This window comes from Notechis scutatus, chromosome 3 (assembly GCF_049901735.1).
Source record: "Notechis scutatus isolate UNSWTSFEM ecotype Mainland chromosome 3, rNotScu1.2, whole genome shotgun sequence".
Taxonomy (NCBI): domain Eukaryota; kingdom Metazoa; phylum Chordata; class Lepidosauria; order Squamata; family Elapidae; genus Notechis; species Notechis scutatus.
In genome coordinates this window covers 62158375-62179038 of record NC_142011.1, presented here as the reverse complement: position 1 = coordinate 62179038, position 20664 = coordinate 62158375, and the positions used below count along the sequence as shown (strand labels likewise).

Below are 20664 nucleotides of genomic sequence, written 5' to 3'. Positions count from 1 at the left end.
CTGTTATATTTTGTATTTCTGTATCTTTGATGAATACAATATAAATACTCAAGTGTATCTAATTTCTAATATGATGACATATGTCTGTCAGAAGTGAATTCTTATGAAAAAAGAATGCTATATTGTGATTATCATAATTATGAGTGATGTGATGCATTTAATTTAGTTTCTATTTAGCAATTTGTAACTCTTTCAGATGCTGTAATTTTAATTTTTTATTTTAAATTACACATAGTAATGGCTCAACCTAATGTGTCTGTGTGTGTGTGTGTATGTATGTGTGTGTGTGTGTGTGTGTGTGTGTGTGTGTTTTCTTAAGTTTTCGCGGGTACTTACATGTATGGTATTCAGCTTTGTTCGGGTATTTTCCCACGTCATTGTAGTTGTGCTTTTAAAGTTGTAGCAACGTTTCAGAATCATCTGCCATCATCAAGCTTCTGTATTGTGTCCATCTGGACACATCATGATGGCAGATGCTGCACTGCAACAAAGCACAACTAAGTGGAAATACCGAACAAACTGAATATTATATATATATATATATATATATATATATATATATATATATATATATATATATATATATATATATATATAGGTAGGTTAGGTAGGTTAGGTAGGTAGGTAGATATAGATATAGATATAGATATAGATGATATAGATATAGATATAGATATTAATTACCTTGGACTAATTGTACACCACCTGATGTGCTACAGTATTCTTTGAATTTTACTGCAATTGCCAGGATATCAATTTGTATAAATATTTTGTTTAGATACATTTCATCAATAATGCTAATGCTTCAATTATTTTTTTAAAGTGCAGTTAATTGGAAAATGTTTTGGGATTATGTCTATAGTTAAACAAATTGATTACCAAATTTATAATGGGAACTTTCTCATCCCTCTGAAAATCTCAGTAATGACTGCCCTGAATATCAAATAATATGCAGTATGAATGAATAGGACACCTTAAAAAACAAGAGCTATGAATAACAGGAATGAATGAATGTAGAAACTTAAAGATGACCAATTGGGCTTAATCAGAAACAGTTCTGTTTCCCCAAGTACCTTCTTTATAATAAACAGAGTGGTGGGATTCAATTTTTTTTACTACCAGTTCTGTGGGCGTGGCTTGGTGGGCATGGCTGGGGAAGGATATTGTAAAATCTTCAGTCAGAGGTGGTATTTGCCGGTTCTCTGAACTACTCAAAATTTCTGCTACCCGTTTTCCAGAACTGTCAGAACCTGCTGAATACCACCTCTGAACACTTAAATCTTTTGTCTTTATAGTAAATTGTTATTAAAAATAAATATTTTAATGCTTTAAATAATGTTCTAAGTTCAGAAATTTTTTGTATTTGTAATAAATAATCCTAGTAATTGCTTCATGCCTCTTTTAGGTACTTCACTGAATTGAACATAAAGAACAGTGATTTATCACCTTCATCTTATGCTCATGAAAATTGAAATATTTTCAACAATTTGATTTTCTGGATGAAATACCATCTCAACAATGAATATGAAGAAGTTGGGAGTAATCACAAAGCCTTATAAATTTCTTAATTTATAATTTAATAATTTATAAGGTATCCTAAAACTATTACAGCAGAAAAGAGTTATTCTTTTGGGTAACTTTGTAATTATTAGTATTTTGTTAATTCATAAAATTTCTGTGGGTTATATTTTTCAATAAAATTATTTTTCCTTGAGCTACCTATAAGGAATTATTACACATATCTAAGTTTAAGGGAAGAATAGAAAACTGACCCTTATTATCTCTATAGATTATTAGCTGTGGCAGATTTCTTGTCACCCTAAAACCATTCTGTGAACTATGTTATGATCTTTCTTCATGGTTCATAACACTGAATTCATCAGGGAGAAAAGCTTGGTGGGTGAGTGTAAAAAAATACATCCCATACTGGAATAGGCTTCTTGAATGTTCTAAGCTGCAGAGGAATATAGCAATAACTTAATTCTACAGAAAAGAACTAATTCCTCACTGATGAGTTAATTTCTGTTTTGTGGGGCTTAAAGCAGTTACCTGGAATTGTCCCATGAGCAACTAATACAGAAGCTGAGAAGCGAATACAGGAAAAAAGGAAAGGTAGTAAATATGGATCAAAACCTCCCCATTTACTGTCAGAAATAAGATACGAACAGTATTAAGTCCCGTCGATGAAACAAACCAGCACTTATCTGTGGTGAAATCTGTAAAGTGTCTTTGATTGCTCAAGGGATCTTTAGATATAGCATTATTTTTTCTGCTTTATGGATGACTTGACTATCTTTGTTATGAATTTTTCATGATTTTCCTGACCCAGCATCTCTTGCCTGTGGAGACAGTGATACAGTATTGATTTGAGTGTTGGGTTTCTATCTTTCCCCCCCTTTTCTCTACAACAAGATTTTTTTAGCCTAGAAACCTCTATCTCTGATTACTCATTAGAGAATTGAGGGATTTTTCTTAGATATAAATTGATTAAAAAAAGAGTGCTCGTGTTATAGTCATCCTTTTTGCAAGAAATGATCTCCATGCCAAGGTTTAATGTTGTTAAAAGCTACTTTAATGGAATTGAGCAAGTACATATTGAAGAAACAAGGCCTCTCTCTGACAATTTAGTATGTTGAAAAAATGTTTGCATGTTTGAATGTGTGAATGTTTACATAAAACCACAAACTAAAAAAATAAAAGAAGGACTCAGCTGCATGTTTGTATTTTGTGATTTCTATTGCCTTATTTTTGTGCCTTTTAGGCATATTAGAAAATTGAAAAGAGGCCATGGTGCTGCCACTTCTCAGCTAAACTGTTTTATAAAAGGAAAAAAAATCCATATCTTACATCTCATGCAAACTTACTGCTGTCATTGCCATGGAAACAAGATTTTTTTTTAAAGAAACAGTTAACTGAAATTTAGAAGCATTTTCATTTTGTTGATTCATACTTCATAAAAATGCAAATCTCACTCTAATACATGTTTTACCTTAATATTTTATACTTTCTTTTATATTTAACTGATCTAATGATTTGCTTAATTAAAATTTGAACAACTTTGAATGCTTTTACTTTTCTTCAAAAGTACTCTGGTCCTATCAAGCTTAGGATTTTAACTTGGATACATCATGCAGAATATCTTATGGAGCAAATCAGTCTTTTTAGTATATAATCATATTTTAAAAGCATCTTAAAAGCAAGATTATCATTATAATATTTATGCTACAATATTAGACTTAAATAGCCTCCCTCCCTCCATTATTAGGAAAAAAAGACACATGTTTTCTTGTTTGAGGCAATACAAAATATAATCGTTACAAATCCATCAGTTTTTGAACATTCTGATACATTTTCCACAGTATGGTTTCGTTAAATCTCTTTATTTTTTGTGGAAGAATGTAGTGATATATGAAACCCAGAAGGGTAAGAACTGGGCAGATTAGTAATTCTCATATTTGAACATGTACTTTGTCCATATCTTCAGGCCTCAATTACTTAAAAATTGGCAATTTCTAAGTATCAACCAAGAGAAGAAAGTGGTATTCTAGATGCCTCAACTATTGAAATGATATTAATCGTGAAATCCAAGATGCTACTTTGAAAATAAAACCCATTACAAACTTACCTGTCGATAGCAAATATGCCGTGGTCATATCATCTCTCTCTCCCCCCCTCTCTCCCCCCCTGCTAGATTGTTTTCTTTACTACATCATTAACAAAATTGTGCTCTACTCTGTCTTTACTAAAATTTGGCAGATATATTTCTCCATGTATTATAAAGTTGCTGCTTGTTTTATTTTAATATAATCAGCTCAGATTTTGAAAAGAAGGCTAGCTATATAAGAAAGGAGGGTAAGGTCCTCAACAATATCTGTGGTGGTGCAAATTCTCTATTTGGTGCTGCATCCATCCTTAAGGCAGTCCCTCTTTTTCCAGCTAGGTGGCCATGCCCTTGACTGTGTATTGAGTGATTCTTGTGAGGGAAGGATTGGTTAACGTGGTTTTAACTGAAAGGGAGTCCTGCCCAGTCTGGTGAGAGTGTGCTGGTTTGCCTGACTTGTTATGTGAAGGTAGGAGGTGATTGTAGATACAGGCCCAACAGAGACTCCATTTCCTTAGGGTCTTGCAAAAGAATAAAGTGGAACAATGACTGATGATCTCCTTTTACCGGTCTACAATAGAAAGCGTCCTGGTGGTGAGCACAGCACAAAACATTGTGGGCTGTTCCCTGATACCACTAGAAGACATCACTTAGGGCTCGTTGCCTTAGAAGAATGAGGAAAATTCTCAGGGATGACTCACATCCCGGTCAGCACTTCTTTACTCTCCTACCATTGGGTAGGAGATATAGAAGCATAGCCAACCGCACCAACAGGCTGAAGAACAGTTTCTACCAGTGGGCTGTCAGACTTCTGAACGGAAAATAACTTCATGTCAACATTGCGCGTTGTGCAACAAGGTTACATAGTATAATAAGATTGGGACTGGGTTAGGGACTTCTTTCCTCACTGTGAGTTGTGTTGGGGGAGGGTGCATGAAAGGAAGCTCAGCCAATCTCATTGTACACATGTTGTAATCTAACAATAACGGTAATAATAATACAGTTGGGAACTGGGAAATTTGGATTAGAGGAAGTTGGAGTTTTAGGGGAATTGGGGTGGGTTGGAACATAATGTGGTAAAGGACATGGGAAGTTATGTTTTATAGTATTTCATAGGATTTTATTTAGATTTTATACACTTTAATATTTTAAGCTACTCAGAGTTACTGTGAGGTAAGATGGACAGCTAATAAATTTTTCAAACAAACAAATGTTAGAAAGCTGGGAGTACACTGTTCTTGGGGAACATGGGTCCTGTGTCTTCCACTGGATCCAAATTCCAGTTTTCAGAACTCAACCTCTAGAGCCAGTTAGCAGGCCTTCAGAGGCCCTGACTTCCAACAGTTGCTACTAAATGCAAGATCAGTCTGTAATTAGCTTCCCTCATCTGTGATTTAATCACAGATAAAAAGACTGACCTGGCAGATATTGCTGAAACCTGGTTAGGACTGGAAGGAATATTCTCCTTTTGGAAATGGGCCTAGCTGAGTTTTGGGTGTAAGGCTGGTGTGGCAAATATCTGAAAATCTCTTAAGGCTTTCAGGGGCGCTGCTTCACAAGTTGCTGAATGTGAGACCTTGTTTATTAAATTGGGCTCTAAATATCAATTGAGATCGTTGCTGCTAGATCAGCTTCCCTATTGTATAGCAACCTCCCTGCCTCAGCTTCTCAACTCTGTTTTTGGATTGGTGGAGTTTCCCAGGTTTATGGTGAATATGTCATAGATATATATATATATATATATATATATATATATATATATATATATATATATATATATATATATATATATATATATACAGAATACATATATATATGTTTTCTTAAGTTTTGGTACTTACATGTATGGTATTCGGCTTGGTTCGGGTATTTTCCCACGTCATTGTAGTTGTTCTTTTAAAGTTGTTCTGTAATACAGAAGCCTGATGATGGCAGATGAGATTCTGCTGAAATGTTGCTACAACTTTAAAAGAACTACAATGACGTGAGAAAATACCAAACCAAGCAAACCATCATACATATACATATACATATACATATACATATACATATACATATACATATACATATACATATATACACATACACATACATACATACATACATACATACATACATACATATATATATATATATATATATATATATATATATATATATTCATTCATTCTGAGGTTTTCACGGGTATTTGTATGTGGATCTTTGATTATTTGGGTTTTCTCCCGCGTAAAATTGGAAGTATCTTGGCGACGTTTCGACGAAATCTCATTTGTCATCTTCAGGCTTGTGTCTTCGGCTTTGTGCTTCTTGGAGTAATGTGAGCTTGCAGCTGCTTCTTCCTTTTAACTGCTAGTGGGGGTGTGACTTGATTGGGTGGGGGCTTGGCTGTGTTCTGATTGGGTGGGGGTGTGTTCTCATTGGTTGGGGGTTTGGCTGTGTTCTGATTGGCTGGGGGTGTGTTCTGTTCAGGTGGGGGCTTGGTTGTGCTCAGGTTAGTCTTAGTTGCCGGGGGATTTGAGCTGGTGAGCTGTGATCCTGTTGTTTGGCTTCGCGTTCGTAGTCGTGCCACATCTTCATGGTGGGCGTCCGTTCGCTTCATGTATGGGTCGGAGGGGTTTGAAGCGGGTAGTGATGCAGCTGCGGTACGGCTTCTGGTCCGTGGTCGTGTCTCATCCTCTGTGTGGGTGTGAGTCTGCTTTCTACGTGGAAGTGTGGTGGTAGCATCTTGTGTGGCCCTTGTGGGTGTGGGTCTGGTGTCATCCTTCATGTTAGGTACTCATTTGTTAATGAGGGCGGGTTTCCAAATGGCTGGTAGGTGGGAGGTATCATCTTGTTTATTCATGCTGTGTGGTCGTTTTTCTATCTCTATGGCTTCTCTGATTATTCTGTTGTTGAAGTGTTCAGTTTTGGCGATAGTTCTGGTATTTTTAAAGTCAATCTCATGTCCTGTGGCTTTGAGGTGTTGGACCAGGGAAGAGGTCGGTTCTTCTTTTTTGATTGAGTTCTTGTGTTCTTCAATGTGTGCACTTATTCTTCTGTTGGTTTGTCCGATGTATGTGGTGGGGCAGGGGTTGCATGGGATTTCGTATACTCCTTGGTTTTCTAACTTGATTCTGTCTTTAGGGTTTCTTAGGGTTTCTTTTGTTATATATATATATAACAAAAATCATATATCAATGGTGCATTATTGTGGATCATTATGTGTTAGAAAATGGCCACTTTAAAAATCAGATTAGAAGCATGTTCTAATATCTGATCCATCTCTTCTCTCATTCCAGGCTCCAGAGTATGATTTAGGAAAATGATGCTCAGCCTTTGGCCATATAGTGTAAAAAAACCAAAACACCGCCACCTTCTTCAGAGAGGCACATTTCTTTCCTCTGTTTTTAATTAAGAAACTGGTCAAGACCATAACACTCCCTTCTAGATTTTTCGTCCAGAATTTGACCAGAATTTCCTAGAGAAACTCAGTAGATAATAGACTCAATTTAAGAATATAAATGCATTTACCACCATATGACTATGCAGTAATAGCTGCTTTAAATCTCTAGACAGAGCTGGAACAAGCTGGTTCATTATGGATGGAGGGAGAGGTTGATATTATTTTCCAAGAGCTCCATCTTGGTCCTTTCCTGGTCATCCTTTCTAGTGTCAACATTACTGCTGTCTCTCTAATATTTATTTCTTAGCCTGAGACAAGCATAATGCATTTCATATTGTATCTTTTTTTCGGTGTGGGTGGGTGTTTTTTGACCATATTAGCTACTTATTCAAACAAATTCTTCAGCATTGTATATAATACTTTGTAGTTTGAATGAGATGCATCCCAACCTTGCTCATCCATTATCTCTTTACTTTTCAATCAGTGCCTATTTCCATGATCTCATTACTTACATTATTCACATTTGTGATGGGGGGAAATCAAAAGTGGTCTTATTACAATGTACACTCTAAGATGAAGACAGCTTAGTCATCATGTAGTCTAATATTTTCTTTTCCTCCCAATGCATTTTACAAAGGTAATTGCCAAAGGATTTTCAAAAAGTGCCCCCCATACACCCTACACCTACCTTTTTCTTATGCTTTGCAGCATAGCATAAGTTCAGTTTTGCACAGGGTTCCAATCAAGAGTCTGCCCTGATTTAACTGAGTAAAAATCTGTCCTAAACTCTCTTGAATTGAGCTTGTCCACAACTGGAACATAGCTTTAGCCAGTTCTTCTGAAAATATGATAAACATATTTATCCTGATAGATACTAGCATAAACTTATGAATGCATAATCAGAAGCTCTGTTGAGTTTATGCAGAAGAATTGCATAGGATTAATAAACTTCCATTTTGTTCTTTATTGCAAAATTTAACACTAAATTACACTATATATTTATGTAATCACAGCATAATACTTAAAATATATATTTAAGAATGGATTTTGCCATTTTATTGCTATGCAACTCACTGAGGTATGCATTATAACCCCAAGTTCTCTTTGCTTATGTAGTTAATCAATTTATTTATTTTTTTTTTAAACAAGTTTTATTAATTTTTAAAACACACAAATTGTCATTATTCATTACATGTTTAAACCTTTTTCATTGTCAATTTAACAAGTCAGATAAATTATAATTCTGTTTTAAACCATTTCCATACAACATACCAAAACCTCTTATTCAATTTCTCTTTACTTCTCTTTACTCTTATTCAATATCATTGTTATTATTTCATCTGTTTCTTTCTGACTTAGTTACCATTATTCTCAATCTATATTTCTACAATTTTTAACTAATTCTCCCCCAAAAGACATATACACACAACACACAAAACATAAAAAAATCTTTTTGGAAAGTAACTTGGACCCAGGTGTCTCTCTCTTCATGGACTTCAATTATATTCATGCTCATCTTACATATCATTACTTATTTTATTTACCATTCTAAGCCTTCTATATTAACTTCCCACATATTTCACACTTCTTACTTCTATCTTAATTAATCATCTTAATTTGAATCATTATATTTATATCTTTTGTCCATTTTTTATCATCCCTTTGTCTCATTCCTTATAAAAAAAAAAAGAAAATAAGTTTCTCCTGAAATCATTAATCAGAGTATGATGCCTTTCTATCTCCCCCTAAGTTAATCAAATTAATCTTTAAAATAATATCTAATACCCAATCCGATTTTGCTTGGTACATTCTATCTAACTAATACATCCAACATAATTAAGTACATAATTAGACAATAAATCCAAATAATAAAAAAGATACTATAATAAAAATTTATAATAACATCAATACCATAGTCCTATTAAACTCTTTAATTAAAACAATATTCTAAACCTCCCCTATTATTAAATTTTAAAGCCAATCATTTTTAAACATTTTAACATTTTAATCTCTTATCAACTCTTAAATCATTACAATACTACCATCTCATCTTATGTACCTTGCAAAATCTTTTTTTTTTAAAAAAAATTATACTTTATCCATTATCCAAAAAAAGCTTCTTTTTTTCATTTAATTTCAAGACATTGTAGCTTTTCTCCACCTTTTCCCTTTCTTTCTTCTCCCAACAAACCTTTCTACCCCCTTCTTCTAGCCTCTGCCTTGCCAGCTTCCCTTCTCTGTCGTATTCCTTAGTTAATCAATTTAGACCTCATCAGCATAGATGGAAAGCTAGAAAATTTTCTTGTCCCATGTGCATCACTTTTTATTTAAAGAAGGAACAAAGCTGAAGTGTTTGTTAGAAATTATGCAAATTAACCACCATAATTAGCTCAATTTATTTGTGTGTTATGCAAATTATCCTTATTTAGGGGCTGGGTTATAGCAGGTCTACTTTAGCTGATTAAATGGTGATCCTTGCTTACATAAAGAAGGCAACCATTTTGATGTCTTGAACTAATTTAAATAAAATTACACTGTTTTGCAGTGTTTTTCTTCCTGGTTTCTTTCCCCCTGAACACGTAAATTATGGCTTCTTTGGCAAAGCCTTCACTGTTTCTGCATTTATAAAGAGATGGGCGGGAGGAAGAATAGTTAATTACTGGGTTATGTCCTCATATTGAAAGGTTAAAAATTGTTCCTTGCTTTCATTGGAACAGTAGATTATAGAGGAACAGTATGTAAAGCAATAATTTTAGTTAGGGGGTTGTAGTTCACAGGACAGATTTTCCAAGATGGAGCCAAAACAAATTAGGATCATATTATAGCTGTATAAATAAAAGCTTGAATTGTATTAATTATTCTCAATATTTACAACTCATATAACAGAAAAGAGAAAATGAACTTCTAACATTTTATAAATATTGTTATATCATCTTATAATTGGTTTGTAATATCTAGCACTCATATTTTTGCTTAATATACCTGAGCTTTTAGTTTCTCTTCCAAAAGTAGGTGAATGGATCTTTTTACAGAAGCACTATACCCAGCACATTTTTCAAGAGTTTTCCATCAGACAGCTGGAGTTGTGCTTTTTTGTTGTGTTTCACAGTTAGTAAGTTTTAAAAAAATGCAAGATTCTCACTTCTTCTCCATCTGCTATTTGTTTGTAACAACAAAACAGAACTAAGTAAACAACCAAGCAAAACTCCCAATGCATTTGGTCCTGTCTGCAGAATATACCTAATTGGATCATGAGATAGGTTCCCAAACAGCTACAAGCTGTCAGGACTGGGGATAAAGAGTTACTTTTAGCCCTAAGCAGCCCTGGTGCTATTTGAGCCTGAGCTAACTTCCACAGTCAGCATGTCATCTGGACAAAAATGAGAGGTTGACAGAAGGTTGTTGGCATTGTAAGCTAGGTGCAAGAACAGACCCAAAACCCTAAAGCAGACATGAAAACAGACCACTGTAAAAACTACTGATTGCCTTTGTTTTACTTTTATTTTAGTTTTCTTTATTTTCTCTGAAGTTACACAAGAAGGTGTGAGTGCAGTAATGGTGAATGAAGAATCTTCAGTTATTTTTAAAGAAAAAAGTTTTACCATCCAGAGACCAGTATGATATCTGATTGGTAGATTTATGATCAAGTGTTGCCAGCACACTCTTGTTTACTCCAGACTGTGTCAAATTTGTTATCAATACAGAGCTAATCTTTTTGTATTAAAGGATTGTCTGGTCATCCAATGGCATTACTAATGGAAGGAATTAATATGCATATTATAATGAATAATTATAAAATATTAGTTTTGTTAAAAGAAGTTAATAGCTATTATAAGACCCCTATTTGGACAAGATTTACACTTTCCATTTTCAATGCAGCATTAAGAAAATAGCTTTTTCAGATTGCATTGAGTCTTCGAAAAATGTGTGCATATAAGCAAGTATGTGTATTTCCAAGCATGTCTGCATGCAATACAAATTTAAAGGCTTCATTCTAAATTTAATCCCATCAAGAAGGACAATTTTCATCAAGAGTAGCTGGACACAGAAGGTTAAATATAATTGTGCATAATAATTAACTTTGCCCCCCGTATTTTCTTTGTGTTTATCATGATGGAAAGAAGAAAGAAGGTGGAAGGAAACTGTTATGTGTTTCAGTGGTGTTATTGTTCAGTGAATTAAATTAATATACTGCTGGAAGATCCCAGGTGATAAACAATCTATTAGAAAAAGAAACTTTGATAAAAAGAAAATATAAAAAATATAAAAGGATTACTATATATTTTATTTGTTCATTTAATTTTTATTCCACCTCCCTCCCTTATAAGACAACTCTGGGTGGCATCAAAAAAGAAAAAAAAATCAAAGCATCCCTCTTTCTGTGCTATGTAAGCCAAGTGGGTTTTAACAACTTTCCCAAAGGAAGCTTGCTGAATTTTTTGCTTCTACTTTCCAGAGGACTGGGGAAAGGTCCCTTCTGAAATACTTTTTCCATTCCCATTATTTTAAGGGCTGAGATGACCCTAGTCTGACTGTTATCTAAGCTGAGATGACAACTCTCCCTGTCTGCAAGGTTATTCTCACTTCCCATTACAGGATGTTCTCACTGACTCACAAGTACACTTTATGTATTTGTACTTTGAGCTAATACTATCTTGGAAATTAGAAAAAAATGGCCTGTGTTGCACTAGGTTCAGTCATAGCTTGTTTTGGTTAATGGGCTATGGATGAATTTTGGAATTCAATACAAATAGGTTCCAACTTGTGTAAACACACTCTAAGTCACCAAGCTCAAATGGAGAACAGAAGAAGTAACATCCTCTGTAGAGTGATTTGGACAGTAAGCAAACTGAAGTGAGTCAAATGCTGGATGGAGGCTGGTTACATTAATGTTCTTCATCAGCCTCTCAAAACTTTTCATAATGATGGATTTAAGTGCAACTGGATGGTAATCACTGAGACCCATAATTGTAGACTTTTTGGCACTGGCAAAATAATGGCCGTCTTAAAACATGATGGGACCACTGCCTGTTCCAGTGAAAGATTGAAAATATCTGTGAGAACACAAGTCAACTCGTCTGAAAATATCTTTAAGAATACAAGCCAATATTCCCTAAGAACACGCTCAGGGATATTATCGGCCTGTTGCTTTCCGAATGTTAACTTTCTGCAATGTTCTCCCAGTAGAGGTCACATCAAAGCTAAGCACTTGCTTGTCAGGATGCTAGCTTTCCTTGCAGAGATGCTATTTGATGCCTAGCCAAATGGACTTGGAAATTTAGCACTATATTCTTCTCCTGTTGCTAGGTCATTAGTGGCCTCAGAATGTCTTCTGCAAAGTGGGTCAACACTACATCTCGGCAGACACTCCAATCCCACAGCTGGAAGCCTCCTTCAAACCTTTAAACACATAATTACTAGAATCACTTTTCTGTACTACTTCTGTTACTCTGGATTTTCAAAACATTACATCCCAAGTCTAAAACAGGATTTGAAAGTGTGCTTTAGTAGTTGTGAGATTATGCCAAAGGCCCAAATTTAACAGGGCTTCCTAAAGCAAAGCTGGCTGAGGAACTCTGGGAGTTGAAGTCCACAAGTCTTAAAGTTGCCAAGGTTAGAGACCCCTGTCCTAAAGTATCTATAACTTGATTCAAGTTACTAGGAATTCCAAAAGACCAGAATGCTTTTCAGAAAAAAATGTAATTCTGATAATGTATTCAATACAAACTGTTAAGTCTTTTCTCATTGAGGTTTAAAATCATTGGTTCAGCCACTAAGATATTTTTTTATTTGCTAGAGAGATGTTTGACATCAGAAATTGAGTGTTCATAAAATAGCAATATTTCTGTAAGATGCTGACTTTTACATATCTGTTTTCTAACATACTCTATTTCTCTCAGAAATAAGAAAGAACAATTTCTATTATAATAATATACAAGCAGGAGTCCACTCTTTCATTGAATATATCATTTCTGTAAAAAAAATTGCTTATATCTGAAATTTAAGATTCTGTTCCAGCAATTTATGTAACTAGTTGGCCTAATTTCATCAATTTTACCTGTATTATATACAGTGGTGGGATTCAATTTTTTTTACTACAGGTTCTTTGGGCGTGGCATGGCTTGGTGGGTGTGGCTTGGTGGGCATGGCAGGGGGAGGATACTGTAAAATATCCATTCCCACCCCACTCCTGGGGAAAGGTTACTGCAAAATCCCATTCCCTCCCCACCCCACTAACCTGCTTTCCAGTTCCATTCTCCTGTGCAGGGCAACAAAAGAAGACCCAGCCAATCAACTGGTTCTCAAGAGGCAGAGAATAGATGGGGGCGGGGGCAGTCAGAGGTGGTTTTTGCTGCTTCTCCGAACTATTCAAAATTTCCACTACCGGTTCTCCAGAACTGGTCAAAACCTGCTGAATACCACCTCTGATTATATCTATGTACACATTGCTTTTGTTTATTTTTCCTGTTTCGTATTTTCTAAAATTTATTTTTACATGTTACAATTTATATTGTTTAAAAATAATTTCTTATACTGAAACCATCATCACATAATGCAGTTGTTTCTTCAGTTAGTTGGCTGTTTCCTTTTGGATGAAGAAGATACACATAGAAAATATCTTAGTCATGAAGTAAGTACCATTTCAAACCAATCCTGTGTCTGATTAAGAAAACAGAACATTGAACTGTGCTGTTTCTTCGTGAACACGCAGAGCTGTATGTAGAAAACCAGTGGTTTAGCCTCTACTGCCTAAAAAAAATTGAAAATAAATATTTCAGATGACTTTATCTTTGATTTGAGAAAGAGTTGAGAAGTTAATAAAAACTTGAGAAGTGATCAGAAAAACTGTATATAAAAACCTTTTATTAACACATTATATCAATGATTTATATCAAGTATTACTGTAAATCTTCCCCAGACTGTATGGTGGTACAGTGATTCTTCAGCTCTTACTATTTTGTTGAAATTCAAATCTGCATTGTTGTTTCTGGAATATGGCTTCTTTTATTTTTATTTGTGTCTTTGATTTCATTACAACATTCAGAATTTTCTGCTTTGCTATTGAGACTTCTTTAGTTTACTTATGGACTAATTAGAGTCTGCTGTGTCCTCAGATTTTGCTAACTCTTCAGAAAGGACAGTAATGTTTGTGTTCTCTTCAGTCTTAAATTCTAGTCTTCAAGCAGGAAACTGCTTTTCCTTGTATTATTTCCCTAGAAATCCACCGGGAGGAAAAATCTTCCAGAAGGCATTAGAAATTTCCTGCTGGACAGGTAATTGTTCCACATGGTTCACTTCAGCTGTGGCAGTTTACTGCAACTCTTTTTAGGCAAAATGCTTAGCAGAAGTTTAATATCTCTTCTACAAGCAGATCAGAAGAGGACTTCCCATTCTTGTTTGTTAAATTATGTATTTCATGTTGAAGATAAAGAAGTAAAACTTTTTGTATTTCATTTAATATTAAAATGTATAATCATTTAGTAAAACTATCAAAGTAAATCCAGCTTACGCAAAATAAATATTCATGTAACAAACACTTTGTGGAATTCATTTCCACAAGGTGGTAGTGTTGACCATAGGCTTGGATGGCTTTAAAATGGCTTTGGACAAATCTTTTGTCCTCTTTCCATTATTATTGGAATGATCATTAAATGGAACCAGCTTTAGATAAAAACGGGCTGGGACCCTAATCTAACTCTATATCTTTATAGGCTACTCTGAACTTTTCAAAAATATCTGAATGGCCATGATAGGAAATAGGAAGCATAGGAAGCATGTCCAGATGGAACTTGGATTTGATTCAGAAAGATGCTCAATGTACTCTGTTCCATCTCAACGGTTCAATTACTGATGGTCTTCTCAAGTTCAATTTCAGATGGTACAATTTTTATTTAAGTAAACAAAATCTATAATTATGGGATAGCAAGTTCAATTATTTAAACATATGGTTGCACCTATGCTCCTTAGTATGTATAACAGCAAACAAAAATGCATAATACTAAAATTGGACATATAGAGAACTGAGACGACAGGGGTCATTTTTCTTACAAGTGAATCATTTACCTTGTTATTTTCCATACTTTTCTTTCTACAAATGCAAATACTACAGTATTATTTCTTGCTTTCTTAAATAGTCACATTAATATATCCTGTCAGATCATTCAAATGATTATATTAGGGTAACATTTTATAGTTTGTAGAGAAAATTGGGTCCAGAGAGGAATTTTTTTTTCTTTTTGGGAAATTCTAACTATTTTATCATATTCTACAAAATTGTCTCTTTTTTAAAATTAATTTCTGTAAAAATGCCCTCATATTTTTAAATTTTAAACCTGGCATATTTTAGCAAATGATTCATGAAAGCTGCTATTATTATTTTCACTCTGGTGTTCATTTGCTGAATGATAAGCTTTTATATAGTGACTGTTAAAATGAGCCTGATTCTTTTGTTTTTGTTTTAAAATAAGAAAATCTTCTATCACATTTTTAATTTTTTTAGCAAATAATTCCTGCCTCAAATGCTATCTACAATATTATTTATAGTGGTGTTGAGTTTATTGAAATTCTTTAAAATAGACTGTAAAAGATCTTTGTTAAGCAGTTAGCATAAATTATTATAATTTAAAATAGATGGTCACTACAATGAATAGTAGACTGTAATATTTCATCTTCCATGTGAAGGTAGTTTTTATTATTTCCTCATTTTTGGAGGAGTCACATATAAATATTTCTGGTTTATAGTTTTATCAGTTGTCCTTATTCATCATGGATTATAATCTCTTTCAGGAAGTCTCAGTCAGGGTCTTTATTCCTGGTAATGGTTTGGTTTCTTTTCTCCTTTCTTTGACATTTCATACTTATCAGCTTCTTCTACATTGTTGTTGACTGCCTTAAGGCTTAAATAGGGAATCATTCTGAGGACTCTATATCAGAGGTGGTATTCAGCAGGTTCTGACCAGTTCTGGAGAACCGGTAGCGGAAATTTTGAGTAGTTCAGAGAACCAGAGAAACATATTGCATCATGTTTTGAACGCTACTTTAGATCAGTTAATTATGAACTGTAACTATAGTTGCAAATAAGCAAGAGACCAATGGTTTAAAGATATACTGCTTGACTACAGCTTGGAGAAGTGTAAGTAATTGCAACAGACTTTGAGGATACTGCTCTATAGTCTTCCTATTTCTTGAAGGCCATGGCCTTATCTTTTGAAAAGGGTGTCAGATGACAACATTGTGAAAGTCAAATGTAGTTTAACTTATTCATTTTGATTTTTATTAGGGCAATATCTTTCTTAGGCTAACAGCAAGTTTTTAAAATTGTGTGCCAAGTTTTTTAGTGTCCTGGAATTGTTTGTCAGGAAAAGTGATTAGAAAGACAGTGAAGGCTCACATTTAAAACATGTCTGGCCTAGGTTAGATGAACTGACAGAATAATCTGCATTTATTCTAATGTCATTTTAACTGTTTCAAAAATAAAATGTTATCCAAATCTATCTGCCCAAGGACATTTATTTATTTTTCGAATGAGAAGTTAAATATTTAAGGAAAAAAAGCCCAAGAAAGTCCAGTTGCCTTTTGGAGAAAAAATACCTTTGGGATAACCATGATCTGGTTGATTGAGAATCTCGATAGATATTCCTGTTTATCTATTACATTTCTATGCTGCTTGTCTCATTATCCAAAGTGACTTTGGATGGCCTGCTATGGCATAAAACCGTAACTATAAAAGCATTAAATTATAATATAAATATGGGAATCCAGTTAACACTTATCATAATGTTTGTATTGTCTGAACTAATGAATTTAATTTAATTAACTTAATTCTATTCTGGAAACAATTATTTTTCTTCACATCACATGCTGAGATGTGGTTCCAGGCATAATCTAAATAGTAATTATGGCTTTTAACATGGAAATGGTTGCACAGGTCCCTAGTTGCCATAGATTACTTGCAAGGTAGTAGAAATGGAGAAATGAGAAATATGACAGATCCATGATCTCTCTCATTATACCTGTGTCCTGGCTACAGCACATCTTTTCTACTGTTATTCTGTTCAAAATTCCAGTGTCAAAGAGTTGAAGTTACTTCTATCCTATGTTTATGACAGCTTGAGTCTAAATTACCGATTTATCGGCGTATAACACGCACAGGCGTATAACACGCATCTTCATTTTAAGAGGGAAATTTCAGGAAAAAAATTAAAAAAATTCTGCCTGCCTGCCTTAGTTTCTGGTTGTTTGGGAGCAGCTTCGTGAGAATAATAACTATTCGCCTCTTTTACTCAGCCGAAGCTGTTCCGATTCAACCATTAACGAAGGCAGGCAGGCAGGCAGAACGGAGCACTGCGGGCGGGCGGGCGGGCGGGCGGGCGGACGGGATGGGGGTGGGGAGAACGGGCGCTTCAGGGAAGCTGCGGCGACAGGAAAAGCCCCCGCTTCTTTGAAGCAGTTTCTTCCTGTGCTGGTGGAGGAGCGAGAGAGCGACTGAGAGAGCTGACCCAGAGAGAAGGACAGGCTTGGTTGCTTCCTCCCTCCCCTTCTTTCATTTGTGTCCTTGATCCCGATCCCAGCAGCATTCACGAAGGCTTCTTAACATATATCGGCGTATAACACGTACATCATTTGCCCCTATTTTCAGGGGAAAAAGTGCGTGTTATACGCGATAAATACGACAGTTTAAGAAAATATGTGTAGACTAAAACACTTTGGCAACAGCTTGCAAGGTATTCAGTCCACTGTATAAACTAAAAGATTCTACCTAGACAATTCAGTTGCTGCTGTGCATTCCCATCTTTATGTACATGGAAAGTAACTGCCAAATCTTTTCATTCCTCTAGATGCACTTGGCACTTATATAAGAACGTATAGTATGTATGTGTATTCACACACAAACTTATAATTAAACATATATACATATGTATATATCAATATATGTAAAATTAATGTACTGTATGCAACCATAAAGCTTTAAAATGCACATATATGCAGACACAGCTACCTTTGAAATAAAAATTCCTTTCTTGCCATCTCTTTTGCGCTGTAATAACTTATAGAATTTCACTTTATCATTACTGCTAAAAGAGCATGACTCAGAATTTTGCCTAGTATGTCAGATGCTGCTGGTTTGAAATCCTTGAAACTTTTAAAATTAATGTTTTTTCCTTCAGCTACATAGGTAGTTGATAAATTGTGTTTTGTTTAGTTTTAAAATGGTGTTTGCACCATTTTATTGTTTCTCTTTAAGGTAAAAAGATTTCACACAGCTGATGAATTTTTGTGATCCCTGGGCAGTTGTAACAACTTTGGTTTGCAGTCTTTCTTCATCTAGCACAATTTTCTTTATTCTAGCAATAGCGTATTTCAGGGACCAGAGTCACATTTGTCACCCTACTATAGTAAATGTGGCTTGAATATTCAGCGAACAGTTGAAGCTTCCTGAAACCTTTTGCTCTGGGATTGCGTAACATGCTAAATTATGGCTTTTGAGCATTTGTTCCATTTATGGAAGTTGATCCATTTTTTTGCTACCGTGTTTCTCAAACAATACGCCCCCCCCAATAGGAAGACCCAGCATGTTTTCTAGGCATACAATGAAATTAAGCCCCTCCCCTCAAATTTAGGCCTATTTTAAAACATTAGCTGTTTTCGGTTGCGCAAGGTGCCTCTGGGCTCAAAAAAAAAAAAAAAAGACCTGGCCTTATTTTTTGAGAAACACGGTATATTCAGCATACGTGTTAGTTTCTGGTATTTCATTTATATACCATAATTTAGTATTTATGCCTTGTCATTAAAATATTTGACTAATATTTCTGCCTTTCAAGTTCCTGCTCTCTCATGCCTGCCCCACTTGATGACCAATCTTTTTATGTCTTGTTTATGGAATTCATTTCCTCATTTCAAGATTGATCCCTCAGTTAAGCCTGATGAATATTTAATTGTTATCTTTTAGACTATTGAGCTTATGATTTCTTTGTTTTACTTGTCTGTTAAAGTACAGTCTTTGCTTAGTGACTGAATTATTTATGAAATGTTAAATGTTGCCTTGGTGCTAAAAAAGTTATAACTAATGCCCATATTTACTAACTTTGCAGTGTCCTTCAGTCAATTGAATGCCATTACTTCAGAATGCGTTATTGCTATACCTGATCTGTTGTTTTTCTTCCCCTTTCCTTGCAGATTGGAGAAAAAGGAATTGCAAAAGAGTAAGCAGGCACAGTATGTGGAAAACACATCAAGAGGAATGCAGTGGCTCTAACATCCCCCATCACGTTTCATACTCTGGTGTCTTCCCCACTGTGTGCCTGCTTACTCTTATAATCCTTTCGTCTCCAGTCTCTCCACTAACCAAGGTTAAGTGTGCATGTGTAAAACATAGGAAAGATTATCTACGGAATTCATTTGTTCTATTTTGCAAAAATACCCTAAGCAATTTCCAATCTTTGATGCAATAAAGGCCACATTGTCTTGATGTAGGCTTCAGTTTCTCAGGTGACTACAGTTTACTACCAGGTTGAAGAATTTACTGTGAAACAAAGGAATGTAAATGAAGCTTAGGCTTGCCTTTGCTTTGAGAACAGGAGCATGCCAAAGAATCATCCAGAATCAATCCGAGGTTTCAGAGCCAGACTGTGGTTGTCTCTCAAAGGCCCAAGAAGCAGAATCCACACATGAATGTCATAGACAAGCCAGACATCAGGCATTGTTTCCAGCAAAGATAACAGAGGCAGGGCAGATTCTTATATAGGTTGCAACCAGCTGTCATTAATCAGACTGCTTGATTTTTTGCTTGGCAAGTAGTCTAAAAGACTTTCGCTATTCTGTTCCCCTTTATACTTGTGTGATGCAGAGACTGGGAGACCTCAGCTAAAAGGTTCAGCTGTTCAGGTGGTGCCTGTGGTTGGTCAATCTCATGTTATGTTTGGTTTTATCCTTCTGGAGGCTGACATTCCACAGGCTCACTTGGAAAAGCTTCTTCAGTTTTCTAATCTCAATCCAGAACTTGGGCCATGACACACATTGCTTCTATCAAGTAGGAGGTTTGTTCAAATTTTCATCAAATCAAAACTTTTTTTTTTTTGGATCTGCATAAAACAAAATATTACTTTTCATAACTGACAGTGCCCATCCAAATAATACTTTTCATGATATATTTTGAATTAGGAGCATATCAGTTTGTCTATAAACATAGTTTTAGTTTTGGCCATAACTTGCCTCTAGGAATGTAATCAGAAGGGTTTTATTTTTGTTTCTCCATCATAGCTCCTGTATATTTTTCAATAAAGCAGCAAAGCAATAAGCACAGATCAGAAGTGGAAAGATTCCCTCTAAATGCCACTTGGAAATCAATAAATGAGCCTACAAAAAGGAGAAAGAAATACTTGAGAATCTGGCATGAAGTTTCCCCATAACAGACAGAAGACTAATGATTCTATATTTTCCTGGATAATTGAGTTGACCTTTTTTGTTAACTGGCACTAGGGTGGTACTCTTCCAATTTGAGAAAATTATACCAGATCTATAAATTAGTGAATAGAGAGACTAATGGTGGAGCCCACCAATGTTGATTTAATTAAACAAGCTCAGTGGGGATGTAATCAGTCTCAGGTGCTTTCCCCATCTTGAGCTGATAGATTAGTGAAAGAACATCTTTTGCTGTAATGGGGTTCCATTTTGGCAAATC

The 20664-nt window shown here is 35.0% G+C and overlaps 1 protein-coding gene across 2 annotated transcripts in view; it reads left to right on the top strand.

The window, feature by feature from the left end:
- The window catches only part of BEND5 (BEN domain containing 5), a 904791-nt gene that overhangs the window by 50172 nt on the left and 833955 nt on the right, over nucleotides 1-20664 (top strand). The window lies entirely within an intron of this gene.